Source organism: Stegostoma tigrinum, chromosome 3, assembly GCF_030684315.1.
Source record: "Stegostoma tigrinum isolate sSteTig4 chromosome 3, sSteTig4.hap1, whole genome shotgun sequence".
Taxonomy (NCBI): domain Eukaryota; kingdom Metazoa; phylum Chordata; class Chondrichthyes; order Orectolobiformes; family Stegostomatidae; genus Stegostoma; species Stegostoma tigrinum.
The window spans coordinates 12,635,279-12,645,507 of record NC_081356.1 but is presented as its reverse complement, the minus strand read 5'-3'; the positions used below and the strand labels follow the sequence as shown (position 1 = coordinate 12,645,507).

General features: G+C 44.2%; 1 protein-coding gene across 3 annotated transcripts in view; it reads left to right on the top strand.

Annotated features, from left to right (window-relative positions):
- The first annotated feature begins 1,584 nt into the window (after positions 1-1,584).
- LOC125451015 (zinc finger and BTB domain-containing protein 5) overlaps positions 1,585-10,229 on the top strand; it is a 29,817-nt gene continuing 21,172 nt past the window's right edge. Inside the window, exons 1-3 of one of the 3 annotated variants that reach the window (XM_048527641.2) lie at positions 1,585-1,830; positions 6,861-7,059; positions 8,360-8,546. The gene's annotated coding sequence lies outside the window, so the exon portion shown is untranslated. The remainder of the gene's footprint in view (positions 1,831-6,860; positions 7,060-8,359; positions 8,547-10,229) is intronic. The other 2 variants (XM_048527643.2, XM_048527640.2) reach the window with 2 other exon arrangements.

The following is a 10,229-nucleotide window of genomic DNA, read 5'->3' as shown; positions in this document are numbered from 1 at the left end:
CAATGGGGCTTTGTTGGGCTCTACTGACCTTATGTTTTGCAATATTGGACAAAACCCACATTAGAATTGGTAATTCAGGTCTGAGGAGCACATTGTCCTCGCCCGCCTGCTCTTCAATCTCTACTAAGGCCCAGTAGCAGGCCAGAGGTTGCTTTCCAAATGGTATGAAATGTAGAGCTGCCTCAGTCAGTTTTCTGGACCAGAAACCCAAAGGTATTGCTTTCCTATTCTGTGTCTGTCATAAGCTCCATGTGGCTACATCTTGTATTACTGATAGTTGTAATTTAAAGGAAAGCCAGGTATCCAAGGTGCCCGAGGAACTGCTAGTGCTATCGTCTCTTTAGCAGCCTTAAATGCTTTCTGCTGTTCATCACCCCATTCAAACACAGTCAAGTGAGGTATATGACTGCACCAATATCCAAGCATATATGTAAATTCCTGTGCCTCAGTTTTGCTCATTGGAACAGCAATTTCCTGTATTTTATTCTTTACTTTTTCAGGGATGACTCTATTCCCTCTTGTACATCAAATGCCTAAAAACTGCACTGATTCCACTGGCCCCTGTATCATCTTTAGGTTCACTTGGTAGCCAGTAGAAGGTATGTTAGTGGCCTTCCCACGTAAAAGCAAACTGAGGTTGTGATACCGGGGCTATTTACTTTTGCCATCCTTGCAAATTGCTCTTATACTGGCATGGGAAATAAGGATTTAGGACATGAAGCCTCTGAGGCACAAGACACACATACAAAAGTGTTTTTCCTCTAAATTACCAGTCCTTGGAAATTAAGAGCGATTTATTTTGTTCTTTCTTGGAGTGTGAACACCACTTGTAAAGCCAATGGGTACTGTTCCAATTCTGAGCACGGTAGGAAGAATTTGCGAGCTTTCGTAAATGTACAGAAAAGGTATGAGAATGACTTCAGAAATTAGGAATTTTCGCTTCATGGATAAACTGGGAAAACAGGAGTGTTCTCCTTTGAGATGGTCGAGGTGAGATTTGATAATTTAAAATCATGAGGAGAATGGACAGAATAGAGAGAATCTACCTACTACCTTAAGTGATTGACAAATAAAAATAGAGAAAAAAGGTCATCTTAAGCAGCGAGTAGTACGGCTCTGGAATGCAGCTCATGAGAATGTGGTGAGAACAGATTCATCTAAGGCTTACCAAAGAGCAACTGAATAAGCACATGAAGAAAAATAAACTGCCGGAGATGTTGGGGTAAAAGTCGACGTGGAACAATAGCTTAGTTGTTCTTGCAGAGAGCTAGCACTGATGCCAAAGGCCAAGTAGCATTCTTTTGTACTACTACCTTTCTTTGTGAAGCACTTGGGATCCCTTCTGCGGTCGTGAGGTAAATAGAAGCAAAGTTTTTTTCTTGAAATTAAACTTATTTACTCAACAGAAAAACAAAGACAACTGCATTGCACTTAAGATCTGATTCTTTACAGGTACACAGATGTCAATTAAGTGTGTGTTGCATTGATTGCCTTTGCTAACCGTGCGAAGTAACGACACAAACAGAAATAGGAACGAGGATACCAGGCTCTAGATGTCAATCCAAAAGTAAACGGCTTCCGCTTCCGGGTGAAAGGTGGCAGTTTGTCAGAGGCCGATGGGGAGGAGGAGGTGGTGCTCGTTGCCGGTCTCAGTCACAGCTGAACAAAAGCTGGCGCTTGGCCCAGTGTCGAGCAGTTTACCGACTCCGGGCCAGGTTTCCGGTCGGTTTCCGTTTGTCGCCCGGGAGCGGCGGCGGCGGCGGCGGCACGAGGCTCACACGCGCCCGTTGTTTTGTCCGCGAGCGCGGGAGGAAGCGGCGCGTGCCTCTGGTAAGGGAAAGCGCGAGCGGTGTGGGCCAGGCGCATGCGCTTAATGGGGTGAGCGCACAATAAGGGGGCTGCGAGCTCCGGGAGGTTGCACGTGATTCTTCCCCCCCCCCCCCCCCCCGGCAAATCCCGGACATCTCTCTGCAACTCCCTGTCTCTGCACCCCAAATCTCCCTCCATCACTTCCTACGTCCATACCCGTCTTTGTAGGGCCCCTTCCTCTCTCGTGTCTCCAAAACCCATATTCTTCAGTTCCAAGGTCCTCCCTCTTCCCCCCCCCCCCCCCACCCTCGCATCAACCCTTCTTCTCTAGGGTCCCCATCCTCCTTTATTCACCTTTCACCTCTCGGGTCTGCATTCTACGCTTCACTTACAGAGATCCCCCCTTACTCTTGAGGGTCTCCATTACCCTTGTATTGCTCCTTCTTTAGGGTCCCCGTACCTTGTAATAATCCTCCCCCTCCCCTTCACTTGCAGAGATTCCATTCCCCTTGCATCCCATCTTCAACCCGAGGGTCCTCATCCCAAGCTCCACCCCTTGTCTCCAGGGTCCCCCCCTGCCTGAACACATCTGCCTGACCCCCCCCCAACTTCAGTGCACGCGCCCCCATCCGCATCCCCTCAGTGCACGTTCGCCTGCCCCATTCTCCCCGGTCCACATCTTTCCCCCCCCACTTCCTCCTCCTTCCCCAGTCCACACTTACCCTCATATCCACAACCTGTCCTCTTCCTCCATCCATCAGGTAGAAGATACAAAAGCTTAAATATATGTGCCAGCAGATTCAAGAACAGTTTCTTCCTGTTATTAGAATTCTGAATTGACTTCTCAAATTTTCAGTTTAAATGTTGGTCTCACTCTTTGTGCACCTTCTCTGCAGCTGTAACATTGTATTCCTCGCTCCGTTCCATTACCGTAATGCACTTTGTATATGATCTGCCTATATTGCAGGCAAAACAAATCTTTTCACTGTAGCTAGGCATCCGAGAATAAATCAAATAAGAAGAAATCACCCCCCCCCCCACCTTCTCTTCAACCGGTTTCCTGTAATCCAGTTGGGCAATTCCTGCAGACCCTGCTACATCCCAAAGAGACATCTTGCATTCAGCTTCCTGAGTGACCACATCTGGCCTTTAGCCCTTTTCTGATTTGTTCACTTGACAGTTGTCAAGTGTGCGTTTAGTTACATCACCTTACTCTTACCTCTTTAGTTGTCCTAAAACGCACTTCACTGTTCTAGTATTTCTTTCAGTACATTGGCGTCAAAATTTTTTTGTTTGAGTGCTTTTGTAAATCACTTGGAATGTTTCAAGGTGCTATAGAAATGCGAATCATTTCTGTCCTTCTCATCTGCCCCCCAGTCCGACCCCCCCCCCATACACACACACAGCATCCATTGTATAAACTCCCTAAGCTATCTTCCAAAGTCTGGCCAGGATATCCCTGTGCATCAGGAGCATCCTCATTGAGGCAGCAGACCAGGCATCTCCCAAGTGACTACTCTTCTCCACATCACCGGGCAATCATGTCCATCTTTTCTCCGTGGTTCATGCTATTGCTGTCTGATTGGAGGACTTGAATTTAGGTCTCTAGAACTTGTTTGTAATCATAGCTCAAGTGCTGAGCCACTCTGTTAGACTAGGACGATCAGCCTCATCTGCCAGACATCCGCGCACCGATGTAAGCATCAACACGAGGTGGTTTTCTTTGTGATTTCAGTACGTTGTGTCCAGCTGGGACCTCGCTGGCATTGAGAGTCTCCGCCCCCGCCCCCGCTGATTTGGAGCTGTCATTGCAGGCTCTGAGTCCACATACCACGAATCCATGCAGAAATAGAGTATTAATGCAATGTTATTAGGCAAATAAACTGGATGCGGTCCATCCGCTTCAACGGTGCATTGCAAACTGAACCGACAATGACAAAGCATTGGGCAGTCATCAGAACCCGTGTCCACTAGATATTGGAGTGGTAGCAGCTCCAAGGCTCTTTGTATCGCAGTTCCTGCAGACAGCTAGAGCCAATGCTGGGCAGGCGCGGGTTGGAGACTTTACTGAGTGTGTGTGTTTTGTGAGAGAGAGAGAGAGGGAGAAAGGAGGGGGCTGGTGGGAGGAGATCAGGTCAGTGCACCGACAGGCTGGTGGGAAAAGGCGTTCGGCATCCTGTGCCTAAACTGCCAAGGAAGCGGGGGTGGGGAAGAGAGGAAGGAAGGAGGCAGCAGGCTACGTGTGTGAGCGAGTGCATTGGCCGATGGTGCTAATCTTTCATGCACCCGGTTCGCAAATGTAGATTCAGTTGCCTTTGCTGTCTTTGCATGGACTGCACGTAGGATTTCTCAGTGGACTGCCAGTGTTATTGCAATGTCGCACAGAATGGTAATGAACGAAGACTGACCCGCATCTTGTTCATGGGGAAATAAATATCCTCCTAGTTGGGACGCGATCCGTTTTCCGAACAGATTGTTTTCGCTGGTCCAGGCTATGCCACATACCTGAGTTAATTTGATCCACGAGCGAGCGGTAGCAAGGACTGGTAGCCCGGGGGTTCACGTCCTAATGTAAGTTAGTATAGTTTGAAGCTCAATAAGGTAAGAATGGGATTCTGAATCTTGCCTGAGAGCACTGCCTTGATTCTTCACCCACCCTGCCCCGTATCCGTCTACCAGAGTTGAATTTTATGCAATCGTTTTAATTTCTTTGCAAAATTTTTTTGACATTGGTGGACTGATGTAATTACAGTGAGTTAATAAGTATTGCACTGGATGTCTTGATTAATGTTTAAATGTGTTTAGGAATAACCCTCAGAAGAGTAATGGTAAATCTGAACTGATTGAAATAGCCCTCAGAAACCACTACTCCCTCTGATTGTTGTCACCAACCTCAATGAGAGCAAAGATGCACAAGGAGAAATTGAATTAAATGAACACATCTGGTCAGGTTTTTGTCCTGTTCTTTCCTGTGATTTAATGTTTACTTTTTCAGAATTGTTTGTAGCCTTAAATTTCAGATGAGGCCTTAGGTAGTCCCTTTCATCCAATAGCTCTGATTCAATGAAAGCAACAGGGCAACAATCCCATGGTTTACTAATGCAGGTTGTATGCTTTCTTTTAGTTTTAATGATATGGACATTGGCAACGCCAGCATTTATTGGTCATCCCTAATTGCCCTTGAAAAGATGGTAGTAAGTGCCACCTTAAACTGCTGCAGAGCATGAGGTGTTGGTCGATGCACGGTACTGTTAGGAAGGGAGTTCCAGGATTTTAACTCTGACAGTGAAGGAATGACAGCAATTCCAATTCCAAGTCAGGATGGTGTGTGGCTTGGAGGGAAATGTGCAAATAGTGGTGTTTCTATGCATCTGTCGTCTTAGATCTTCTAGATGGTAGAGGTTTTGGTTTTGAAAGGGTCTGTGGATGGAACATTGACAAGTAATTACAGTGCATGCTGTAGATTTTACTATAACTGCCACAGAGTGCTGATAGTGGAGGGAGTTGGTGCTTGGGGTGTTGATCGAGGAAGGCTGCTTTATCTTGAATGATATCAAACCTCTTGGGGTCTGCTGTAATCCAGATCAGTAGGGAACATTCCATCATGCATGATGTGTGCTTTTGTGATGTTGGAGTCAACTTTAGGCTGTTTAGTGAATTAATTGCTGCAGGATTTCCAGCCTCTGACCCCTTTAGGTCACTTTTTTAAAAAAAAGTATTTCATGGAACCTAGCTGTCACTGCATGGGCAGCATTCATTGCCTGTCCTCTGCTGTTGAGATGGTGCTGGTAGACTGCAGCAATTCAAGAAGGCAGTTCATGTGCAATAGCTGGACCAATAATTCTGTGAGGGAAGCACTTTCAAGGATTTTGATCCTGTGGTGATACCGTGAATGGTGATTGGTTTAGAGGGGAACTTGCAGGTGATGGCCTTTACATGTGCCAGTGTTCCCATGTAATGACCATTACTCTTCCCCACAGGTATACTTCCTTTTTAAATGTTTTTATTTAATATGAATACTGGGTCAACAGATTTCTATGCATCTGCTGCATAGAGCAGCAGACTAGAGCTTCATTGCCTCAAATCAGTAGAGAGTTAGGAGCTCACATGTACACAGTGCCAGCTGTACTGATCTGGGGAAGCAAAATGATGAGTTGGTGGACTGACGCTGGATTGTTCCCATGTACTTTCTCGTGACTAGTGTCAGAGCAGCTTTAGCTGGCACTTGAATGTTGTACAGCACCATGCAGTAAAACCTAGGGAATGGGAGGAATGGAATCTTCTAGTGAAAAAGGACCTTTCCTGCAAGAAGCGACAGGTTGATGAATGAATGGTGTGAATTGTGTGCTTATTCTGACCTATTGGCATTGTGCAGCGCAACAAAAAAATACTCAGCCTCACGTTTTATTATCTTGGATTTTCCAGCATCTGCAGTTCCCATTATCACTGAAAAAAATACTTCAGTTGGCTTTTTTATTTTTTTCCTTGTGCTTTCTTGCACCATTGGGTTTTGATCAAAAATAGCCGGTAGCTGTTTGATTTTTTTTTGTCAAATCTTTGTCATCACAAACACATTGTATTTGAAACTCATCAATTCCATTAGCAGGATTATTTCAGGGTAAAATTGACTGCTAATAAAAAAAGAAATCTTTTTTTTCCTGCTGATATTAGTTTAGACAAGTGAATTGATAACTGGCAAACAGTGTCTTATGTTCCAGTTTAGCTCACTCTCTAGTCCTGAAGGTTCTGATCTGTGCTGGGATACTATTCTGAAAGGATAATTGACCTCCAGTAATTTGCCTGTGGTCAGTCCTTTTTATATGAATCCCCTCCCAGGGATGTTGAGGTCAGATATTAACCTGGTAGAGATTAACATAACTCGTGCTGGTTGGGATTTAGATTTGGGCTTCCAGGTCTCAGTGGGTGGTACATGGGAATTTTTTTCCATTCACTGGAATAATTAAGTTTTAAAGCTACTTGCATCTGCCCTCTTTGAGTTGAAAATTCATGTTCATGCTGTCTATCTTTTGCATGTATTCGTGGCAATATAGGTGTAATTTTGGAGGAAGATTGGTAATCGATGCTTTGACCTACCATCAATATATGAGTGAAGCTAAACGAAGGCAGTGCCAACTGAGCTGGACAATGAAAGAGAAGCACTGGAAGAGGTTGACCCACAACTAGCGTCAGTGTTGCAAGGAGAAAGTGTGAGAAGATTGACAAGTAAAGGAAGTGGGAAAGACGAGAACAGTAAGTGGGTTGAATGAAGTTTGAAACCTGGTGCATAGGAAGGTGTACCCTGGCTTGGAGTTGATGGTTTCAGGGGAGGTTAAGAACAGAGAAAACAGGTGGAAAATGAACAAGAATTTGACGTCTCTTATCAGACACTGTCGGAAGAGATAAATAGACAGAATATTTTAAATCTAGAAGAAAGATCAATTGTGTAAGTATGTTGTGAACAAGTTTTACTTTGGTTTAGCAATTAGACCTGAGAAACTGAGATCGATCTCCTTGGAGCAAAGAAAATTAGCTGGATTTAGTAAAGTTATTCAAAATTATAAAGCATTTGTAGTAAATGAGAAGCAGGCTCCAGTTGCAGAAGAATCAGAAACCAGAGGATGTAGATTTAAGATAATTGGCACACAAGCCGGGGGCAAAATTAAAGTGTTTTTTGGTTTGTTTTGGGCAGTGTGCTATGATCTGGAATGTACTCCTTGTACAGGTGCTGGAGGCAAATACATTGAAAATTTTCCAAAGGGCTTGAATATTATACTTCAGCAGGATAAATTGCAGGCCTTCTGGGGGAAGTGCAAGGGAATGGAATTAATTGGATAGCTTTTCAAACAGTTAGTACAAGTGTGCGGGTCTGAATAAGCCTCTCCTGAGCTCAACCATTTTATTCACCTTGCCAGCATTGCATTTCAGCAAACATCTGTTGGAGTTGATAGGTGATGCATTATAATATAACATTTATTGTACCCTGTAGAAAAGCTTAGTAAGCTTTTCAAAGCCCTAAAATTTTCCACTGCAATGTATATTTGAAATTTAGTTGATTCTAAGACGGCTTGACCTTCTGGTGTAATCTTTCTAAATACAAGGATTCTTTCTTGCAAGTGATTGATTGTAGTTTTGATTATAATGCCTCATGTCAGGTTCATTGACCTTTTTTTAATACACGTGTACGGATTTGATTTATATATTTATTTTCAATTTGGGGGTCACACTTCTGAAGTCGTGATATTGCCATGGGTGAATATGATTCCCAATACTGTCTTTTGATGTAGCAGAAATGAAGTAGTAATTAGGTATTAAAGCTGGTCTGCTTTCATTTATAGAGAGGGAATGTGCAGTTGGTAAGTTTTTTTTTGCTTGTTATTCCTGCCACTGCTTCATGATGCTGCGAACTGCTCTTAAAGTAAGCAAACCTGACTTGAGAAATACACCCTGTAAGGTCGTAAGGGTGTAAATTCAGTGGCAGAAATACTCATCAAGCTGATTGCTTTGCTTTGTCTTGGATAGTGTCAAGCTTCCTGAATATTGTTTTGACCAGGTGAAGTCGTGCTGCTCTGATGTGCATGCTCCCCTTGTTCTTGGTGTTTAAGGAGGTGAATGAGGTACCATTCCAAGTGGCTGCTTTGTCATGGATGCTGTAGAATTTCATGAGTGTTGTTGGAGCTGCATTCAACCAAGCAAGTGGAAAGTGTTACATCGAACTCCTGATTTGTGCCTTCTATATGGTAAGTGAGCTTTGGGGAGTCAGTGGTGTGAATTGAACTGGCTGAAGTCTGGCATCTGTGAAGTGGTGGTCCTCAGAAGGATGCTGAGATCACTTGAAACTTATGGCTCAAAATGATTGCAGACTCATCAACCTTGCCTTTTGCTGGGTTCCTCACTTGTTATAGATGGGTATATGTGTGGATTCTCCTCCCATTAGTTATTTAATTGGCACCATCATTTGCAACTGGATGTGAAGGTTTGTCGAGCTTTGCTCTGTCGTTTGTTGCGTTGCTTATTTATGCTGAAGTGTGCTGCCTCTGCTGTTCAGCTCATATGCAGTTCGAGCTTGTTGGTAGTGGTAGAGAACGAGAGGTCTCAGGCCATGCAATTAGTGATTTTCTATAAGTAAAGAAATTCTTCTAATGTCCCAGTTTAAATGTATCCAGTACCTACGTTGATGCCTGGTCTCTTTTCTTCTTCATGTTTGACTTTTCTATATAGACTTTTCTATGATATATCTGAGTAGCTTGCAGGGCATTTCAGATAGCAGTTAAAAATCAATAATATTGCTGTGCGGTTGGAGTCATGTGTCGGCCAGACTGGATACGTTCTGCAGAATTCCTGTCCCACAGGGGTGGAAAAAAATCCATTCCCAATAGTACATTGGTGAACCATATATTCTTCAGAATTCAATAGTTTAATGATCATTATTAAGACTAGCTTTTTAATTTTGGTTTATTCAAACTTTCCAGCTGCAGTGCTGAGATTTGAACCCGAAGGTTGCAGGAACAGCAACTCATATTCCGCTTGGGAACCCTGCAGCCCAATGGTATCAATGTGGACTTCACCAGCTTCAAAATCTCCCCTTCGCCCACCGCATCCCAAAACGAGCCCAGTTCGTCCCCTCCCCCCACTGCACCACACAACCAGCCCAGCTCTTCCCCTCCACCCACTGCATCCCAAAACCAGCCCAGCCTGTCTCTGCCTCCCTAACCTGTTCTTCCTCTCACCCATCCCTTCCTCCCACCCCAAGCCGCACCTCCATCTCCTACCTACTAACCTCATCCCACCTCCTTGACCTGTCCGTCTTCCCTGGACTGACCTATCCCCTCCCTACCTCCCCACCTATACTCTCCTCTCTACCTATCTTCTTTTCTCTCCATCTTTGGTCCGCCTCCCCCTCTCTCCCTATTTATTCCAGAACCCTCACCCCATCCCCCTCTCTGATGAAGGGTCTAGGCCCGAAACGTCAGCTTTTGTGCTCCTGAGATGCTGCTTGGCCTGCTGTGTTCATCCAGCCTCACATTTTATTATCTTGGATTCTCCAGCATCTGCAGTTCCCATTATCACTGTTTTATTTCATAGCTAGGTTTTAAATAATTCTCGAACAAGTTTTAAATGGAGAAGCGTTTTCCCTAGGGATGTTGCTGAGTTTATTCCTCTCCTGCAGAAGGAAAGTCTGAAGTATTCTGCTGACCGGGTTGAGCAATATAATTAATTTATTTATAGTTCAACTGTTAACCTATCACCCCTGAGCTCACTAACATACATTGGCTCCAGGTCAAGAAATGCCCCGATTTTAATTTGTTTTAAATGCTCATCTTATTTTCAAGTCTGTCTACAACCTCACCATGCCTTATTTTTGTTGCCTTGCAATACCACGAGATATTTGTGTTCCTTTAAATCTAACTTCTTGAGTTGTC